Here is a 22,585-nt window from a genome sequence, read left to right as displayed (position 1 = left end):
TGCAAATACTTTGCTCCACATGCATGCGTTTGTCACCAAGTAAACAACCTAAAGGCAGGACATTCCCACCTGATCTTTGAAGCTATGCATGGCCAGCCCTGGTTAGCCGTTGGATGGGAGGCTGTCAACTGGTGCCAGGTGTTGTGGGCTCTATTTCAGAGGAAGAAACTAGAAGAACTACAACAAAGTTTTCATCGCTTAAGAAAGCCCCATGGACATGCATGGGGCTACCATAAGACAATTGGCAACATGAAGGCACATATGCAACTCCAGTGCAAGTCCACATGCATGCATCTGAAAAGCCTGCAAATACCCTGATGGTGCATGTTCCTGCCTCCTTCTCAAGGAAGGTTTCACTTGGTGCCTCTCCTCCTAATTGGTTCGTTTTGGTGCCTGGAGAGCGACATCCGCTCAGGCAGAAGGGGATGCCCAACGAAGGGAAGATGAAGGTGGGGGGAGAAGCATGGGGGGGGGGGGGGTACGTGACCCTCATTGCTGCTGCCTCACTTTTCCTGCCTGATGAGTTGGAGAGAAATTGTTAGGAAGTCAGACTGATCCCTCAGGGGTTCATTAAGTGGCTGGTCGCCCACTATCTCCTGCCACTCCTGACCTGGAAGCACCCCCAGGAAAGAGGCTTCCAAATCTCTCCCTTCCTCCCACTATCCCCCCTCCTTTCAGGAGCCTCCCCTCACAGGGGCACAGCAGCAGACAAGGAGTGGGTCACTGTGCAAGGATACCCCCTTGCCATGGAGAATCAGTCTGACTTCTCTTCTTCCCATTCCCAACACCAGACCTACCACTGGGCATCAACAATAAGGCTGGGAAGAGAATGGTGGCAGCTGTGACAAAATGGGGTCTGTGGCCTCTATGAAGGGGAAATGCTGCCCCCAAACACATTGTTTTGCCTTGTGGGGGCTTGTTCTGCCCGTCTCAACCTTCCTAATGCCACGACCCCTTAATACAGTTCCTTATGTTGTGGTGACCCCCAACCGTAACATTATTTTTGTTGCTACTTCATAACTGTAATTTTGCTACTGTTATGGACCTTCCTAAACCCGCAACCCCTTAATATAGTTCCTCATGTTGTGGTGACCCCCCAACCATAACATTATTTTCCAAACTCCACCAATGATGGAATTCAACCAAACTTGGCACAGAGAACTTCGATGACCATCAGAAAATACTGGAAGGGTTTGGTGGGCATTGACCTTAAGTTTTGGAATTGTAGTTCACCTCCATCCAGAGAGCATTGTGGACTCAAGCAATGATGGATCTGGACCAAACTTGGCACGAATCCTCAATATGCCCAAATGTGAACACTGGTGGAGCTTGGGGAAAATAGAGCTTGACATTTGGGAGTTGTCAAGGACCATCACAAGCCCCCCTCAGTCCTTAGGCAACTGCAGTGGAGGAACAGGTGCCCCCTGAGATGATGGCCCCACTTGCCCAAGAGCTGCCCCACATGAGCCCTGAGCCCCTTAATCTGCAAAAGGAGCCCGAAAGTCTTTTTTGACCAGCGCTTGATGAACATAATCTCTGGGCTGGAGTACTACTTGCTAATCCCAGTTGGAAATCTGAGTTCTTTATCAATCAGTGGATTAGGCAGAGTAGGAGCCCCATCCGGTGGACCCAAAGGCGGGCAGACCGGGGGTGGGGAGGGGGCTTCTGCAAACCCACTAATATCACCTCCCCCTCCTTCTCTCTGTTTCTCCCCCTTTGGCACTCTACATTCCCAGTCTTATTTTGGCTGACACAAGATGGGGGGCTCCTGGAGGTTTGCCCCCTGCTGTCCTACCACTCCCAGAGCTATGGGGACAGAGGCTTTCTGTTGCACTCCCTTGCTTTCCCTGTGCTCCATTTCCAGTCCCTCCTGAGCACGTTGAGCTCCTGGTTTAAGAGCTTAATCTTCCTGCAAAAGCAGGAGTGTAAAGTTGCCCAAGGACCCTCACTCCTGCCACACACACTCCGGTGGTCCGGTCTCAATATTCCTCAGATACTTGCTGAGGGCCCTCTTGTCCTCCCTTCACTTGTCTCCCAGCCAAGCTACACATATTTAGCTCCTTTAATCTTTTCTCATAAATCAATCCCTTCGGCCTCTTAATCCCTTTTGTTGCTTGCCTCTAATCTCCCTCCTGTTTATCAATATCTCTTCGGAGTCAGGGGTGGGGGCAAGGGAGTCCTCTCAAGGGACTGGGAAGGAGTGGCTCCTTTCGGGAGGGAGTCCCATCTGCCTTTGCTCAGGTGAGGCCAGGTGCAGGTGTCCAGGGATATCAGGGGGGTGCAGGACCCCCGCAGCAAAGATTGCCCAAAAAGTCCATTTTTCTCCCATTCCGGAAGTCCCAATCGGCAACATTTGGGGGGAAAGGATCTGTATGCTTTAATGCACTTTCACGTCACCTGTGGATTTATGGTGAGCCATGCATTTCATAGGGTTTTCTTAGATGAAGGATCTCAGAAGTGGTTTTGCCACTTCCTTCCTCTGCAATATGGCCTACAGCAGTGTTTCTCAAACTGGGGGTCGGGACCCCTGGGGGGCGGTCACAAAGGGGTTTCAGAGGGGTTGCCAAAGACCATCAGAAAACATATATTTCAGATGGTCTTAGGAACCCCTTTAGCAGAGAAGACTGAAGATTTCTCCACCTTTCCTTCTCTTCCTTTTTGGAAACAGACAGCAAATCCTTCCACCAAAAGCCCTCCTTTTGCTGTGATTGGCTGGCCTCTCAGCTGGCCTCGCAGCCAAGGGAAGGGCTGTTTCTGAGACTCCAAGCGGGGAGGAGACAGCAGGCATGATTGGCACATGGCAGCATGGTGCTCATGTATGGGTGAGGGAGAGCATGCGAGGCTGGAGGGAGGCTTGTGCCAGAGAGTCCCTTCAAGGCTTTGAGGTTCTGTATTGGACTGTGAGAAGATCCAACCAGTCCATCCTCCAGGAAATAAAGCCCGACTGCTCACTGGAGGGAAAGATACTAGAGACAAAGTTGAAGTACTTTGGCCACATCATGAGGAGACAGGAAAGCCTAGAGAAGACAATTATGCTGGGGAAAGTGGAAGGCAAAAGGAAAAGGGGCCGACCAAGGGCAAGATGGATGGATGGCATCCTTGAAGTGACTGGACTGACCTTGAGGGAGCTGGGGGTGGTAACGGCCGACAGGGAGCTCTGGCGTGGGCTGGTCCATGAGGTCACGAAGAGTCGGAGACGACTGAACGAATGAACAACAACAATGGGATGTTTGGCCCAATTCAATCGTTGGTGGGATTCAAAATTCTCTTTGATTGCAGGTGAACTATAAATGCCAGCAATTATAACTTCAAAATGCCAAGGTTTATTTTCCCCCAAACTCCACCAGTGTTCACATTTGGGCCCATTGAGTATTTGTGCCAAGTTTGGTCCAGACCAGATCCAACATTGTTTGAGTCCACAGTGCTCTCTGGATGTAGGTGAACTACAACTCCCAAACTCAAGGTCAATGCCCACCAATCCCTTGCAGTATTTTCTGTTGGTCGTGGGAGTTCTGTGTGCCAAGTTTGGTTCAATTTCATCGTTGGTGGAGATCAGAATGATCTTTGATTGTAGGTGAACTATAAATCCCAGCAACAACAACTGCCAAATGACAAAATCACACCCCCCCCCCCCAAACCCCACCAGTATTCAAATTTGGGCATATCGGGTATTTGTGCCAAATTTGGTCCAGTGAATGAAAATACATCCTGCATATCAAATATTTGCATGATGATTCATAACAGGAGCAAAATTAAAGTTATGAAGTAGCAACGAAAATAATGATATGTTTGGGGGTCACCACAACAGGAGGAACTGTATTAAGGGGTCGTGGCATTAGGAAGGTTGAGACCCATTGGCCTACAGGGTCACTATAAGTCATAGTTAACTTGAAGGCACACACCAACAGCAACAACAACGCTGAGGTTTCCCTGCTTCTTTGGCGCACCACTTCTGTTGCGTCTCACCTCTGCCTTTCTTCCACATCGCCCACAGAACAAGCGGGTTGCATAACTGAAAAACTGTTAATTCATCTAATTAAATGTAATCTTGTTAAAACACGTGTGCCTCTGGAGTTGGAAATCGAGTGACACCAGGGTCACCACTGGAAGCAACAGTGTGAGTCAAGTTCCTGCATCTCCAATGACAGGGAATTAAGGGCGGCTTTCAAAGGGCCTCCTGATTAGCTATTTATCTTAAACCATTTTGTGTAGAAATTGATACTGTAAAGAGAGGTACTCTATTTTATCAGAAGTTGTTTTCTATGACTTTATTTTGCTTAAAGTGCCATGCTTTGTTCCTTCCGCTGTGCAGTAGGCATCCTCTTTGCATTGGTGGCAGAGTCAGCCAAGAGTCAGGATCCATGGCAGACCAAGAGATTCTGGGACGAGACCTGAGGCCTGGAATGACCCCCTTGTGATGCCATAGGCTGCCATGTGACATCATTAAGCAGGATGAAGTGTCAACCACAACTTACAGAAAAAGTATTGTTCCAATAAATCAGTGGTTCTCAACCTTCCTAAACCTGCAATCCCTTCATACAATTCCTCATGTTGTGGTGACCACCAACCATAACATTATTTTCCTTGCTACTTCACAACTGTAATTTTGTTACTGTTATGGATCATCATGTAAATATCTGATATGCAGGATGTATTTTCATTCACTGGACTAAAATATGGCATAAATACCCAATACGCCCAAATTTGAATACTGGTGGGGTTGGGGGGGGGGGGTGTATTGATTTTGTCATTTTGGAGTTGTAGTTGCTGGGATTTATAGTTCCCCTACAATCAAAGAGCATTCTGAACTCCATCAACGATGGAGTTGAACCAACTAAACACACCGAACTCCCATGACCAACAGCAAATACTGGAAGGGTTTGGTGGGTATAGATCTTGAATTTTGGAGTTCTAGTTCACCGACATCCACAGAGCACTGTGGACTCAAACAACAATGAACCTGGACCAAACTTGGCACAAATATTCTATGGGCCCAAATGTGAACACTGGTGGAGTTTGAGGAAAATAGACCTTGACATTTTTGAGTTGTATTTGCTGGGATTTATAGTTTACCTACAAAGAACATTCTGAACCCCACCACTGATAGAATTGGGCCAAACTTCCCCCACAGAACCCCCATGACTAACAGAAAATACTGTGTTTTCTGATAGTCTTTATCGACCCCTCTCCTCATGACCCCCCAGGAGTCCTGACCCCCAGTTTGAGGAATGCTAAAATAAATGAAGAGCCCTTGAGCCTCCTCCCCAGGTATTGGCCATGGTGGCCCAGACTGCCCTCTCGCTCTCCTCCTTGGATACAGAGTACATTGGGACGAAGCCAGAAGACTACAACAGGTGTCCGACAGACAGGGGAGGAATGGGAGGGGGGGGATGAGGAGAGGAGGGGGTCTAGCTGGCCCACATTTATTGACCTCCTGATTGGCCTCCCTGGGCTTAGAATGCTTTTGACTCTGCCTGACCTCAAGCCCAGTGGCCAGCAGCTGCTAGGTGTCAATAGGCATCTCAAAGCCGCCTTGATTCAAGCCTTGTTGGCTGTGATCAATACAAGCCCCCACCCCTTCCAATGGGCCAACCAGTTATGAAGAACCCAGGCAGGGCTGGGACATACTGGGCCTCCCAGGATTGAGAAGGTGCTGCTCCAGGCTTATAGAAGTGAGCCAACCAACCCTACAAGACTGATGCAAAGCCTCTGAATCCATAACCAGATGCACAGCCACAACAGCCTGTCAAACAGAAGGGAAGTTTTGGGGGAAAATTTGGGAGGGCGTCTCCTGGAGGAAGGCAGCCGTTGCAGGTGGCGTCATTCAGGGGAGAATTAATGGGTGGGTGTCTTGTGTAGCCGGGGTAATTACCAATTTCCTGTATTTATGAAAATGTCATCAATATTGAAGTGTGCCAACTATTATCTCTATAGATACTGATTTAGCATGAATATGGAAATGTGTTAATTACCACTAAAGCTGTTCATTAAATTCTGGAAGTACTTTTTTTTAGAAAGCTCTGGTAAATAAGTGTGCCGTTTGCTCTCATTATGACGCTTGACACCCAACATTTCCATATCTGCCTGTTCTGGTACATGTTGTGACGCAGGTTCAGGAACTTGAAATATCCTCATCATCCTCATCATCCGAGCAATAGGTGGACCCCAAGCTGAGTCAGGCCTCCTTAGGAGCCCCATTTCTATGCAGGTCAGGATATTCAATACAACATCTTCTAAGATACAACCTTATTTACGCCCGAGTGTCTCCAATTCATATGCTGACTTTGTCCCAAAAATGAGACTCAGGGCGACTCATGGCAAGATGGAATTGAAATGCAATTAAGCTACGAAACCAGCTCACCTAGTAAAGCGCAATTAAATTAAAAAACACAGTTTGCTAATAAACCCAGCCATCTCCCATAACCAGTCCATTACAGAAATGGATAAATAATGAAAGCAAACAAAACTGTCAAACAGACAATTTCAATAATCAATACAATAATACTCAAACCCCAACAACAATTCATTATACCAAAATAAACAGCCGTACTATAATGACAGCATTAAATAGCAAGCTGCAATTAATTTATTCAGACGAACAAAAGTGCCAACAAAACTCAGCAGCAACAAAAATTAATACAAGCCGATTAAAATGCCAGGGTGATGGGGTAATAATACCGTTGAGGTGCATGATCCCTCCGGAGTCAGGGGAACTCATTTCTGAGCAAAGACACTCAGGACTAAATGGGGAAAACAGAGGCAAAGATGGCGAAAGAGTTGCAGGGACTTCTAGTTGGCAAAGCGGAGACGCAGCTCAAATGGAGGGCCGCCCAGTTCTTGGCCAAAGCTGCAGGCCAGCAAGAAAGGAGAACTGCAGGTGCGGAAGGAAGACCCCCCCACAACTGATCTCTGAGAAGAAGATGGTTAAAGAGACCCTTATACCATCATCCGTGACCTACCAATTGGCATCACTCTTGGTTATGGGAACAGCGGCAATGGGCAAGCTAAAAAAAACCCAACATGATTCTAGGCTGTATCAACAGGAGTTTAGTGTCTGGATCAAGGAAAGTCATAGTCTAACTCCATTCTCCTTTGGTCAGACCTTCTCACCTGGAATAGGTCTGCCCATGCAAAGCATTGAATGAAACATGCAGAATAATCACAGGATGTCTTAAACCTAAAACCTTTTGATAAACTCTACAAGGTAGCTGGCATTGCCCCCCCCCCCCCCCCGCCCCCAATGTGTAACGGGAAGCTGCTGCTAAATGTGAGAGAAATAAGGTTGAACACTGTGAAAGCCACCCACTACATGGCTACCAGCCTCCTCCCAGTAGACTGAAATCAAGGAAAAGCTTTATGAGAACTACCACTCCTCTGGGTGTCCCTCCAGCAGCAGAAAGGGTATTCTTCGGGGCAGGTAGATTAGGAAATCCCACGAGGGTCTTCCTCCAGGGGCAAACCAAGAATGGGCAACTTGGAAGTCCCTGAACAGACTCAGAAGTGGAGAGGGCAGATAAAAAGACAACCTGGCAAAATGGCACTCCCTAAAAGAATCCCACACCTTATGTGACTGTGGAGCAGAACAGACAACTCCGCATCTGTATGCTTGTCCACTATGTCCTGCCTCATGTACAGAGGAAGAATTGTTGGAGGCTACAGACAATGCCATTGCTGTTGCCCGTTTTTGGTGAAAGGATATTTAGCCACCTGCACTCCTTCTATTTTTATCGGTTTTATATGAATTTATGCAATGCTTTTGATACGAAATAAATAAATAAAAAACTAAAATAATAGCCCTCAAGAAGGAGATGGACAGGTTGGAAGGTGTCCAGAGAAGGGCTACCAAAATGGTCAAAGGAATGGAAGACATAAATAAAAAAAACTTTATTTCTATACCACCTTATCTCCCAATAGGGACTCATGGCGATGTACAACAAAAGATCGGCAAAGATTCAATGCCTGAGAGACATAACATAATAAAGCACTTCAAATAATAAACAATCAAATATATAGCATCAGGATATACTTATAAAACAACTCAATAACAACTGTGAAATTTAAATATACAAAGCATAATAATTGGGACACATTAATCACTCTAATATGGTAATAGGTAATTAACACATTTAAAACAAATCATACAGTTAACAATAGGCCATCCGGACACAGGTAAGTCTCCATGAGCTGAGTCAAAATTTAAACAGAGTACTAATCCTCCTCCCTGTATGCTTGAGTATACAAGTGAGTTTTTACCAGCTTCTTAGAGGAGGGAAGGGGCAGTTTTGAGCTCTTTCTGGGGGGGGGGGATTCTAAAAGCAGGGAGCGATCACAGAGAAGGCTCCCCCTCTCGTTCCCACCAGCTGCGCTTGAGACAGGGGTGGGACTGAGAGAAGGGCCTCCTCTGCAGATCACAGTGCTCATGTTGGTTTATATGCAAAGAGGCGATTTTTCAAATAGTCTGAGTCTGCACCATTTAGGGCTTTACAGGTAACTACCAGCACTTTGTATTTAGTCCGGTAGTTGATCGGCAGCCAGTGGAGCTGCCACAACATGAAAATAGTCCTCTCACAGTACAGCACCCCAGTTGGTAACCTGGATGCCAATCTCTGAACTAATTACAGCTTCCAAACTATCTTCAAAGGCAGTCCCACGTAGAGAGCATTGCAGTTTTCCAAACGGGAAGTGATTAAGGCATGGACTACAATGGCCAGATCTGGCATCTCAAGGTATGGGCGCAGCTGGCACACAAGTTTTAATTGTGTGAAGGCGCCCCTGGCCACCGCCAACACCTGAGGTTCCAGGGTCAGCAATGAGTCCACAATCACCCCAGACTGTGGACCTGTGTCTTCAGTGGAAGTGTGACCCCATCCAACACAAGTTGTAATCCCAGACCCTGATCCACTTTCCAACTGACCAGGAGTACCTCTGTCTTATCTGGATTTAATTTCAACTTATTAGCCCTCATCCAGTCCAGAAAATACTAGAAGGGTTTGGTGGGCATTGACCTTGAGTTTTGGAGTTGTAGTTCGCCTACATCCAGAGAGCACTGTGGACTCGAGCAATGATGGATCTGGACCAAACTTGGCATAAATGCTCAATATGCCCAAATATGAACACAGATGGAGTTTGGGGGAAATAGACCTTGACATTTGGGAATTGCAGTTACTGGGATTTTTAGTTCACCTACAGTCAAAGAGCATTCAGAACCTCACGAATGACAAAATTGGTGCAAACTTCCCACACAGAACCCCCATGACCAACGAAAAATACTTAAAGCCATCCAGTCCAACTCCCTTCACAAGGGCAAGAAAACGTAATCAAAGCCCTCCTGACAAAGAGCCATCCAGTCATAGATATAGATAGAGATATATGATTCACACACATACAGATATAGTATCATAGCTTTGAAAGGGACTCCTAAAGAAGAACTATTATATGTTGCATATTCCAGAGTAGGCAAACCAGACACTCTCCGCATCAACACTGACAAAGAAACAACAAGAAATACTGTTTATGCACAAGAATAAAGAAATTACATATATTAGAAACCAACTTTTACTTTATTTTCCAGATCATCAGACTGGGCCACAGAAACGCGTGGCAAGGGACGGCTAGTCTATATAAATAAAAATGTGATGTTTGTTTGTGGGATTAACATAACGCATAAACCACTGGACAAATTGACACCAAATTTGGACATAATACACCTATCAGGCCCATGAGTGGCCATTACTCATAAAAACACTGAAAAACACAGTGGAAGGGACTTTAAGTCAAAAAAGCAAAAAGGCACTACAGCACATGTGCAAAAATGACTCCCCCTGGTAAACAAAGACACAATAGCATATCCACACTCTCTTCTGGATTACAGCTCCCAGCATCCACTAGACAAGGCCCTTTAGGAGAGGAGGATGATCCAAATGTACTGCTTCCAAGATGCAAGCTTTCTTCTCCTTGGATTTCTTTGAGAGCATCCCAATCCCTACATATTTCCAATTTCCTATTCCTGGACTGCAACTCCCAGCAATCCTCCAGATAGATAGATTAGATAGAGATAGGTAAGTAAGTAGATCGATCAGGAGGACTGCTGGAAGTTGCCGTCCAAGAATAGGTAGAGAAGGAAGAAAGAGAGAAAGCAAAACGGAAAGAAAAGGGGAGGAAGAAGGGAAGTGGAAGAGAAGGAAGGAGAGAAAGAAAGAAAGAAAGAAAAAAAGGGAAGGAAGGAAGGAAGGAAGGAAGGAAGGAAGGAAGGAAGGAAGGAAGGAAGGAAGGAAGGAAAGGGAAGGAAGGGAGGAGAGAAAGAGGGAGGGGTTGGCCACAGCAACGTGTGGTGGGTACAGCTAGTATTACAATATAGTAATATATAATACTGATACTGTACTATGCTAATAATATAATGGATTGTATGTGTGTGAGTATCTATATAAATAAAAATGTAATGTTTGTTTGTGGGATTAACATAACTCAAAAACCACTGGAGGAATTGCCGCCTAATTTGGCCATAAGACACCTACTAACCCAAGGAGTGACCATCACTCAAAAAAATTGATCTTGTCATTTGGGAGTTGTAGTTGCTGGGATTTATAATTAACCTACAATCAAAGAGCATTCTGAACTCCGCCAATGACGGAATTGAACCAAATGTGGCACACAGGACTCCCATGACCAACAAAAAACACTACAAGGGTTTGGTAGTGTTGACCTTGAGTTTGGGAGTTGCAGTTCACCTACATCCAGATAGCACTTTGGACCAAACTTGGCACGAATATTCCATATGCCCAAATATGCACACAAATGGAGTTTGTGGGAAATAGACCTTGACATTTGGGGCCTGTAGTTACTGGGATGTTAGTTCACCTGCAATCAAAGAGCATTCTGAACCCCACCAATGATGGAATTGAACTAAAATTAGCACACAGTTCTCCCATGACCAACAGAAAATACTGGAAGGGTTTGGTGGGCAGTGTCCTTTGGTTTTGAAGTTGTAGTTCACCTACATCCAGAGATCACTGTGGACTCAAACAATGATGGATTTGGACCAAACTCTACATGAATACTCAATATGCCCAACTGTGAACACTGGTGGAGTTTAGGGAAAATAGAATCTTGACATTTGGGAGTTGTAGTTGCTGGGATTTATAGTTCCCCTACAATCACAGAGCATTCTCAACCCCACCAACGATAGAATTGGGCCAAACCTCCCACACAGAACCCCCATGTGGGTCACAGCAACGCGTGGCAGGGGACGGCTAGTGTGTGTTTGTGTGTGTGTGTATAGTAAGCCGTTCTGAGTCCTGTTCGGGGTGAGAAGGGTGGCATATAAATGTTGTAAATAATAAATAAATAAATAAATAAATAAATATGCTCTTTGGACATTTGCTCTGCTTTGGGTGTTTGGGTGACGGTTTGGTGCATCCCAATGTACTTTGGCATCTTTCTCAGCTTCGACAGTAGGGATGAGCGATGCGCAAATGGTTAAACTGCTCGCATTTCCATTCCACTTTGCCAGTGGGCACAGCGAATTTGATGTAATTAAGAGCCATTTAGCAGGCAAAGTGTGAATGAATCCAGCGGCACTTCTGAATGTTTAAAGGCAGCCCAAGTGGGGGACATTGTCGCCAGGCGCCTCTCCGGAAACTCAAAGGCTCTCAAGCGCATGGCGCAAACCCAGGGAGGAACGGCAGTGGGACAGAGCAGGCCGATTGCAAAATTCAGTCACATTTGAGAATTTTCTGCTACAATAATTCACTTTATGTCGCATTAATGTGGCTGATTGAACGTTTGTGCTGCAATTTACTTATAATTAACATTTTATGGTGAACAGATTCCACCATCGCCTTCATGCTGGGAACTCCGAGCCATAGGTCAAAAACAGAGATGAAACAGATAAGCACAAAATACCCTCCCTGAAATATTAACGAGGTTTTAATTTACTGCTCGGAAAATACATCTTTCATCAATGCCTGTATATCAAATCATTATTTCAATTTTTCCTCTCAAATCACATTAAAACTATAATGAACTTTTCAGACCTGGTTTCAGAAAGCGGCAAAGGAAAAGCGGAGTCGGGTTGGTGGAGCTGCAAACGGATGTGCTTCGTGACCCATGAAACCCGATATGGATTGGGTCCAGCTGATCACGCCTCGATTGTATGTTTAATTGTGTATGATGTGAATTTTTCACCTGCATCTGTTTTACCCTTTATGGAATCCTGGGAGTTGTAGTTTGGTGAGCTGCAACCTCAGCCTCACAATCTCAAATACAAATCTAATGGGAGAGAAGCGCAGTGAAGGAGGAGCCTAGGCCAGGATGCTTTGAGGTCACTGTGACTCTGTGTTTGTGTGCAAATCACTGATTTTCAACCTTCCTAATCCCGCGACCCCTTAATACAATTCCTCATGTTGTGATGACCCCCAACCATAACATTATTTTTGTTGCTACTTCATAACTGTAATTTTGCTACTGTTATGAATCGTAATGTAAATATCGGATATGCAGCATGTATTTCCATTCACTGGATCAAATTTGGCAAAAATACCCGATACGCCCAAATTTGAATACTGGTTGGGTGGGGATGGATTTTGTCATTTGGAAGTTGCAATTGGGAAATTTATAGTTCACCTATAATCAAAGAGCATTCTGAACTCTACCAACAATGGAATCAAACCAAGCTTGGCACACAGAACTCCCATGACCAACAGAAAATTCTGGAAGGGTTTGGAGGGCATTGTCCTTGAATTTGGGAGTTGTAGTTCGCCTGCATCCAGAGAGCACTGTGGACTCAAACAATGATAGATCTGTACCAAATTTGGCAAGAATACTCAATATACCCAAATGTGAACACTGGTGGAGTTTGGGGAAAATAGACCTTGATATTTGGGAGTTGTAGTTGCTGGGATGAATAGTTCACCTACAATCAAAGAGCATTCTGAACTCCACCAACAATGGAATCAAACCAAACTTGGCACACAACTCCGACGGCCAACAGAAAATACTGGAAGGGTTTGGAGGGCATTGTCCTTGAATTTGGGAGTTGTAGTTCGCCTACATCCAGAGAGCACTGTGGACTCAAACAATGATAGATTTGTACCAAACTTGGCAGGAATACTCAATATACCCAAATGTGAACTTTGGTGGAGTTTGGGGGAAATAGACCTTGAGATTTGGGAGTTGTAGTTGCTGGAATTTATAGTTCGCCTACAATCAAAGAGCATTCTGAACCCCACCAATGATATAATTGGGCCAAACTTCCCACACAGAACCCGCATGACCAACAGAAAATACCGTGTATTATGATGGACTTTGGCAACCCCTCTGACACCCCCGTCATGACCCCCCCCAGGGGTCCTGACCCCCAAGGTGAGAAACGCTGATCTAATGTGAGCAAAGCGCAGTCAAGGAGGATCCTTGGCCAGGATGCTTTGTAGTCACTGTGACTTGGTGTTTGTGTGTAATTCAGTAGTTTTCAACCTGTGGGTCCCCAGGTGTTTTGGCCTACAACACCCAGAAATCCCAGCCAGTTTACCAGCTGTTAGGATTTCTGGGAGTTGAAGGCCAAAACATCTGGGGACCCACAGGTTGAGAACCACTGGTGTAAATGATGCTATTAAATCCATGCTCGGTGCAGATACACGAAGCATGTGCAAGCCAAGCCCCCTTGCTCTGAATTTCCTTGAATTGATCCCACTCCTGCAACCTGAAGCGTCCAAGGAACCCCCACCCATCACCAAAGACATCTTGGGTATTCATATATCCCAAAAGAAAGAGAAATACACACATACACCAAGTAATGCTTTCTTGTACTCAAAAGGCCATGGATATTTCTCCCACTTTTTTCCCACCATGAAATATCCCTGGAAATTAATACTAATTTTTCAACCGCCCTGAAGAATTAAGGCACAAGAGACGAGAAAGGATGTGGGCCGGCGGAGGGTTGGGGGCTGAATATGAGAGAGAGAGAGAGAGAGAGAGAGAGAGAGAGAGAGAGAGGTTAAGCTCAAAGGCAGAGAGAGCGAAATGGACCAGATTATACAAAATTAAAAAGCAAATACGAGCAGACAATTTGTGCCGAGTGATTGCAAGCAATTACAGGCCGGCTTTTCTGGAGGGAAAATGGGTACCGGGGGGAGGGTTCCGACTGAAAAGGAGACTTTTATTCACTCCTGATCAGCTTCTCCCTCCATTCTCCCTCTCTCTCGGGCTTCGGTGTCCATTTTATGTTATGTTTGCCTTTCAAAGGCAGCCCTCAGACACTCCACATCCCGCCCTGCAAGGCCCACCTTGGCCACCATCCTCTATCAATAGCCCTGGAAAACAAATTTGCTCACGAAGAATCCATTTTATATATAGCAAATAATAAATAAATGTGTGTGCGGGGCTGGGGGGAGGGACCCCACAAGAGCCAGCCCTTCCCTCCTTGCAGGAGAGCTTCAATTTCACCGTAATTGTCAGGCGAAGGGCTCCTTTGATCTGCACAACCGTCATTATCTTTCCAATGTTGGCGCATTTTAATGTGGCAGCTGCGCTCAAAGGGGGGGACGGGAGACGGACAGATGACCCTTGGCTTCATTATCCCCCAGTCAGTGTCTTCCTCAAGGCCATGGTCAAGGGAGCCTCATGACCGGATGGTGATGGCGCTGATGGCGATGGGCTTCATCCTATCTCCTTCCAGTCCCAAAAGCTGCGGAGGTGGCCCTTGCCATAGACTGGGGGGACCTAATGCAGACAGTATGGGGGTCCCATAAGAAGATGGAGCCCCCGGTGGCACAGTGGGTTAAAGTACTGAGCTGCTGAACTTGCTTACTGAAAGGTGAGTAGATCAATAGGTACTGCTCCGGCAGGAAGGTAACTGCACTCCATGCAGTCATGCTGGCCACATGACCTTGGAGGTGTCTACGGACAACACTGGCTCTTCGGCTTAGAAATTGAGATGAGCACCAACCCCCAGAGTTGGACACAACTTTTACCTTTCATAGGATGCCCAATTGCCCCCCATTTTGCAGAGCAGAACGTCTGGGACAGGCATGGGCCAACTTTGGCCCTGTAGGAATTTTGGACTTCAACTCCCACAATTCCTAACAGCCGGTAGGTTGGCTCATGCCTGGTCTGAGGGGTGCTGTGTGTGTATTTGTATTACTAGTATTATCATTACATTGTAACTGCTTTGAATTGGTGCAATTGGCTGTTTAAACCCTGATACAACAAGTGGGTCAAAAGTCACAGAGGTTTTAATAACTTTTTGAAATAATATTTCTTTATAGCATTTATATGTCATGTCATGTCAAAGTCTTTCATATATATACTGGATATGAGGTATGGGCAAACCCAGGCCAGGAGGTCAAATGCGACCCCTTGGGCTCTTTTCTCAAACCTTCATTTCTCTCACCATCCTATTCTTCCTCCCTTCTCTCTTTCCTTCCTCCTTCCCTCTCTCCCTTCCTTCCTTACCTCTCTCTTTCTCCCTCCCTCCTTCCATCCTTTCGTCCTTCCTTCCTTCCCTCTTTCCTCCCTCCTCCCCTCTCTCTTTCTCCTTCCTTCCTTCCTTCCTTCCTTCCTTCCTTCCCTCCATCCATCCATCCATCCTCCCTTCTCTCTTTCCTTCCTCCTTCCCTCTCTCCCTTCCTTCCTTACCTCTCTCTTTCTCCCTCCCTTCTTCCATCCTTTTGTCCTTCCTTCGTTCCCTCTTTCCTCCCTCCTTCCCCCTCTCTTTCTCCTTCCTTCCTTCCCTTTTGTCCTTCCTTCCCTCTTTCGTCCTTCCTTCCTTCCTTACCTCTCTCTTTCTCCCTCCTTCCTTCCTTTTGTTCTTCCTTACTTCCCTCTTTCCTCCCTCCTTCCCCCTCTCTTTCTCCTTCCTTCCTTCCCTTTTGTCCTTCCCCCTTCCCTCTCTCCCTTCCTTCCTTACCTCTCTCTTTCTCCCTCCTTCCTTCCTTTCGTTCTTCCTTACTTCCCTCTTTCCTCCCTCCTTCCCTCTCCCTTTCTCCTCCCGCCCTCCCTCCCGGCCCGCCATGTTGTTCCCAAGTTAGAAAGTTTGCCCATACCTGCTGCATATTAGATTGATTTTACTGGCAATGATGAGATTTTATTGGATCACAATTTGGATGGATTTGGATGATGTTTTAACCTTGCAAACTGTTTTAATGTATATTGATATTTATTTTTTAGGAATCTGATTGTATTTTATGATCCACATCATAAAATACAATGTTTTGGCATCTAATTGTTGCCTGTTGCTTGCTGTCATGAATCCTACCTTGGAGGTTGAGAAAGGGCAGGGTATAAATGTTCCAAATAAATAAATAAAATAATAAATATATGATGCTGTGGTGTTGAAAATTAAAAAAAACAGAAAAATAAAAGAGTTTTTAAAATCCTTTTGTGATTTCTGGCCTTACTTTTGAATTCAAATTGTGAGCTTCCTGGGGTTCCATGTTGGGATTAAAGAGGAACGTTTTAAATTAAATAAACAAACAAATAGCTCAGCCCCCTCCCTTTTTCCCAATTAATTTTTTCCTTGTCAAATTTATGGGGAATTTCATGAAATTTTCTCAGTTCTTACCAATCCTTCCCCCCGACAAACCCATTTCTGGAAGAAAGGACCCCTTTTTGCCCCATTTTCTCTCATCAGGGGGCAGGAAGAGATGTCAGACCCCTATTTGCCCCCCCCATGCCAATGCCCCCTCTTTTCCCCGACTACAGTTGTCCTCCCAGCCCCACAATCCGCAGCCACCTGCACCATGCCCCCAAACTAGATTTATGTTCAATTTGTACAAATGAAGAAAATGAGATTTCTGCTTTCAATGCCATTTCTGCAATGAGGTGATTAAAAGAGAAAGAAAAAGAGACAGAGGGAGAGAGAGAAGAAGAAGAGGCAATGGCATTCGACTATATAGAATATTGATCCCGGCGCTATTTTCCTTTGCAATAACCATTAGCCCAGTATTATTTGCAAACCTCTAATGCGAACCTGGAGGTACAATTTGCATTTCTGCTTTCCGTATATGATTTTAACATGACCGCTGTTTCTTAAAGAAGGCCATCATCAATCAAATTATCAACTCTGGGATGCCCTATGCGCTGGCCACTCTGTGGGTCCGATGGTTTGACCACTCTCCTTCCTCACAGCTGACTACAGTTCTCGGGATTTTCTGTGGAAAAGCCGCCAATGACAGCGACCAATGCATTTGTAGCCCCCAGGCCATGAATTGAGGGTCTACACCATCGTTTCCCAACCTGGGAGTCAGGACCCCTGTGGGTGTCAGAAGGATCATCAAAGACCATCAGAAAACACAGTATTTTATGTTGGTCATGGGAGTTCTGTGTGGGAAGTTTGGCCCAATTCTATCGTTGGTGGGGTTCAGAATGCTCTTTGATTGTAGGTGAACTATAAATCCCAGCAATGGCAACTCCCAAATCTCAAGATCTATTTTCCCCAAACTGCACCAGTGTTCACATTTGGGCATATTGAGCATTCATGCCAAGTTTGGTCCAGATCCATCATTGCTTGAGTCCACAGTGCTCCCTGGATGTGGGCAAACTAAAACTCCAAAACTCAAGGTCAATGCCTACTAATCCCTTTCAGTATTTTCTGTTGGTCATGGGAGTTCTGTGTGCCAAGCTTGGTTCAATTCCATCATTGGAGGAGTTCAAAATGCTCTTTGATTGTAAGTGAACTATAAATCCCAGCAACTACAACTCCCAAATGACAAAATCAACCTCCCAACCCCTCCCCCAAGTATTCAAATTTGGGTATTTGTACCAAATTTGGTCCAGTGAATGAAAATACATCCTGCATATCAGATATTTACATTATGATTAATTACAGTAGCAAAATTGCAGTTATGAAGTAGCAGCAAAAATAATGTTATGGTTGGGGGTCACCACAACATGAGGAACTGTATTAAGGGGTTGTGGCATTAGGAAGGTTGAGAAACACTGGTCTACACCATGAGTCTATGGGATGCGGTTCATGATTTCAGGACTCCTATATCATAGCCTCACAGGCACAGGCGCCCCAACACACACACTTCTGAGGAAGGAACCCCAAGAGGTCATCAGGCCCACATTGCTTGTGTCCATCATGAGGTGGCCCATGAGTGGTCCTGGGGGAGAAGGGGGGAGAGATGAACAGAGAGGAGCACCACACCCATGTTTTTGAATCCTGGACTCCGTGGGGCAGATGTGGGCAGTGGGCCATGGTGGAGGATGAGGAGAATGCCAAAGCTACCAGAGCTTTGGAGGCTCAGATGCATAGAAGGCACCTTGGACAGCTCCATGAATGGGATGAAGGGGCCCTGTTGCTTTCCTGCCTCCCCCTACCCCCCTGATCACAGTCATCCTTGACTAGCCATTGAAGGAATCCAGAGTGGCCTTAAGGGAATATAAACATCCCAGATCAATTCCCAACTGGAAACAAGTGGAGCCGAGGGGCTTCTCTCAACGTTTGACTTTTCTCCCACCTCTAAGCCAACCCCCAAACAGCCGCCACCGCCAGGAATGCCCTGACCTAGGTCTTTACTCCTTCCTTGCCTCCCTCTGGGCCTCTTTAAGGATCTGGCGGCATATCGTCGGGCGCAGTTGGCATCTGCCGGCCAAGTGTATTTAAACTTTGCATCTGATCGAGTTATGTGTATTGGATCTGAAACCAGCGAGTCAATTCTTCCAGGTCCCTAAGTGGCGATTTGTGATAATGTCTCCATCAATATGGAGAGAGTGGTTTGCAAGGCTGGTTTACGTAAAGCAAATGTCTGCAGGAAGAGGGAGGGATGCCTCCAAGGATTCTCTGGCTAATGGAGTGTTGGGGGGGGGGGGAACCAGACAAGCCCAAGGAAGAGGGGTTTCTCTGGGGAGCAAGGGGTCTCCTCACCTCTTTCGTTCCCAAATCCCAAAATGCCCACTCTCCCTTTGCCCAGATTCACAGTCCGTCTATGCTGCTTCCTCAGAAGAAGAGTTTCCAAATCCCACTCCCTCAAGGGGTGGGTCAGAACTATCTTGCTTTCTGTGGGCCTCCCACACTTCAAGGTAAGACATTTCTTACTAATTTCCTTCTTAAAAGGAAGCAACAGGTTACTTTAGTAAGTTTCATCTTGCTATGAAAACTGCAGAATTTTTGCAAATTGAGAGTTATTCTGCAGAAAATTCACACGGGGATCAAACTGCACAGAAAACAGCATTTTGTGCACATATATTGTTCTCAGCACAAAAATACTATCTGACATATAACATGCTTGTTTCTGTGCAAAACAAGCATGCACAAATTTTGCACAAAATAAACCTCAAAGTAAGAACATTTTTATCAGTCTAGGACAGCATTTCTCAACCTGGAGGGGTCACAAAGGGGTGTCAGAGGGGTCACCAAAGACCATCAGAAAACACAGTATTTTCTGTTGGTCATGAGTATTCTGCGTGCCAAGTTTGGTTCAATTTCATCATTGGTGGAGTCCAGAATGTTCTTTGATTGTAGGTGAACTATAAATCCCAGCAACTACAACTCCCAAATCACAAAATCAACGCCCCCGCCCCCCGCCCCCCCGAAACCCACCAGTATTCAAATGTGGGCATATCAGGTATTTGTGCCAAATTTAGTCCAGTGAATGAAAATACACCCTGCATATCAGATATTTACATTGTGATTCAAAACAGTAGCAAAATTACAGTTGCGAAGTAGCAACAAAATAATGTTATGGTTGTGGTTCAGCACAACATGAGGAACTGTATTAAGGGGTCATGGCACTAGGGAGGTTGAGAAACATTGGTCTAGGATTTGGCTCCTCAGAGTTTTGCAACACTCAGGAAAAATGTTTTCCAACATTAAACACCTCCCATTCCCCTCCTTTGGAATAGGAATCCTCATCTGGCAGTATTTCATGAATTCTTTGTTTTGCAATTGTACATTCAGATCTCCTTAGGATGGAGTTGCTGCTGGTGGTGGCGGCACCTAAAGCACAATTTATGGGAACTTTCTATACTGTATGATGCCGTTTAGGAACGGAGTAAGATATTAGTTGAGGATTTGTAGGTGACCACAGACTGAAGAAATATGTGGCTGATTTATGGTGGCCTGTAAATCAGAATCGAGAAAGAAGCAATGGCAGGAACCCAACGCATAGGCCTACTACCAACTTTTTCCAAAGGCCTCACCAGCCACTTTTCTCCAGAGTTCATCCCAGAAAGGTACACAGGGGCATGAACTCTAGGATGGGGTCACCCAAGGTAACAACTCCCAGGCCCCAATGCCATCTTATTTATTTGTTTTTATCTGCCCTTCTCACCCTGGAGGGGACTTAGAGTGGAGCACAACATACAAACGCCAAACATTCAATGCCGGGACATAAACAGATTAGACACATACATAAACATTAAAATCATTTGTCTCGACATTAAAATTGTCTTGATCATTTGCATTGAATCCAGTTGGCATGGTGAGGTTTCCTGTTGCTGCCTTATTGCACTGTCCCCAAAACTTGGTCCCACTGCCAAGTTTTTACCATCCTTCTGAAGGACAGGAGGGTGGGAACTGGTCTAATCTCGCTAGAAATGGAGTTCCATAGCCAGGGGCAATCACCGAGAAGGCCCTCTCTCTCGTCTCTGCCAATTGCACCTGTGACAGTGGCGGGACTGAGAGCAGGGCCTCCCCAGGGGATCTTAATCTCTGCAATGGTTCATAAAGGGAGATGTGTTCAGAGAGATAAATTGGTCCGGGGCTGTTTAGGGCTTTATAGACCAAAGCCAGCACTTTGAATTGCACTTGGTAGCAAACTGGCAACCAGTGGAGTTGGTGTAACAAGGGAGTTGTGTACTCCCTGTAAGCCACTCCAGTTATTAACCTGGCTGCCTCTAGTTGGACTATTTGAAGCTTCCGAACAGTCTTCAAAGAAAACCCCACGTAGAGCACGTTGCAGTAGTCTATCCTAGATGTAACATGACTGTGGACCACAGTGGCCAAGTCTGACTTCCCAAGGTATGGGTACAACTGGTGCACAAGTTTTAATTGTGCAAAAGCTCCCCTGGTCACTACCGCAACCTGAGATTCCAGGTTCAGCGATGAGTCCAGAAGGACTCCCAAGCTGCAAACTTCTGCAAGAAAAGAAGAAAAGGAACCCTTGTGCCATACAAGAATGAAGCACATCAACACTTACACTGTGATATCACTCTGATTGCAGGAAAAACATGTTTTGGGATGTTCAAGAGCACCAAGGATGGGCACCCACCCAAATAGCAACCATGCTGCATACATCTGGGTGTCCTGCTAGAAACATACATGGACTATGCCAATCTGACGCATGTGCCATCATGAAATATTTAAGCAATTGAAATCTCTCTCTCTCTCTCTCTCTCTCTCTCAATCCCTTGTGGCCTTCTGTAATGTATAGCTATCAGTCAAATAATAATCAAGCCAATATCATGGATAAAACCGACAATCAGAGCAAACATCAAAATGAAACGGAATTGAAGACGCTTTTGCCAGATTCATTAAAGTAAAACATTCCACTGAAAATTCTGCAATTATTAGGAAACAGCTCAGAGCAAGAGCCAAACTGTGAACAGAATGAGAAATTAATTAGGAAAAGTTTGGAAGTAGGACCTTCTTGACATCGTGAGGCAGTCGGGTTCAAAGTGTTCCTATCACTGAACAATCATGGGGCAATATGTGTATTGGAGGGGGGAACACAATCTATTGACTGCTGTGCCCTAAGCATCTTTCAATTGCTATTGGGGTCAGGTGGAGCCCGACCCACACAGTCAGCACAGGGGTCATATGGCACACGTCTGCATACAGAGCTTTCCTATAATGGCGGGATGCAACTACTGAATGGTAACAATGGGCAACTGAACCAAGACAGCCAAGGTGCTACTGAATACACAACTAAATGTGTAAAACATATCCTCATGTGATGCACATCTACGCACACAATGTGCTTCCACATTCAGGGGTACCAAATGCACAATCCCACTTCCACAGCTTTGAACTGAATGCACATATTTTGTACCAGACCAGTCCAGTTGCTTCCAGAGAGGAACTTCCATAGATGTAAGACACTGACAGGATTCCAGTCAATCACTCATGAGAACAGACATGTCCTGCCTACAATCTGTCCACAAAGCCCTCCTTGTCCATCACTTCTTTGAGGGCATTGTCCAAAGGTGGTTTTCCACCCTGTTTCCTTCCAACCTCAACTGACTCCCAGGCCTTGGGGGTGTCTTCCCAGGGAGTCCATCAGGCCTAGATGTCTGGAGCCAGACAGTTTTGAAGCACTGCCCCTTGAACACTTCTTACACAATGCATTTTGGCCAGGCCAAATCAGCCATCGAATGTCGCTGGTGGTGATGGAGGGGGGGGGGGGGTCATCCCAAAAGCTGCCCACAGCTTCTGGAAACAGCAACAAAACAGCTTCACCTCACTGAAACACCAGGGGTTGGACATAACATGGCCCAAGATACTCTTCTGTGCCTCTCTTTGCCCAAGGCATCACACGGCCTGGAAGGTCCTAGAAGGACATTTGACAACTGAACCGGTCAAGAGGGAAAGAAACAGATGGACTCCTAATGGCCAGCATCCCAAATAGGGTACAATGGTGCACATACATGG

The 22,585-nt window shown here is 45.7% G+C and overlaps 1 protein-coding gene across 2 annotated transcripts in view; it reads right to left on the bottom strand.

Moving 5' to 3' along the window:
- Positions 1-22,585, bottom strand: part of ZFHX3 (zinc finger homeobox 3) — a 206,888-nt gene that overhangs the window by 175,164 nt on the left and 9,139 nt on the right. The window lies entirely within an intron of this gene.

Source organism: Anolis sagrei, chromosome 8 (assembly GCF_037176765.1).
Source record: "Anolis sagrei isolate rAnoSag1 chromosome 8, rAnoSag1.mat, whole genome shotgun sequence".
NCBI classification, from domain to species: domain Eukaryota; kingdom Metazoa; phylum Chordata; class Lepidosauria; order Squamata; family Dactyloidae; genus Anolis; species Anolis sagrei.
This window is presented reverse-complemented; position numbering and strand designations above follow the sequence as displayed.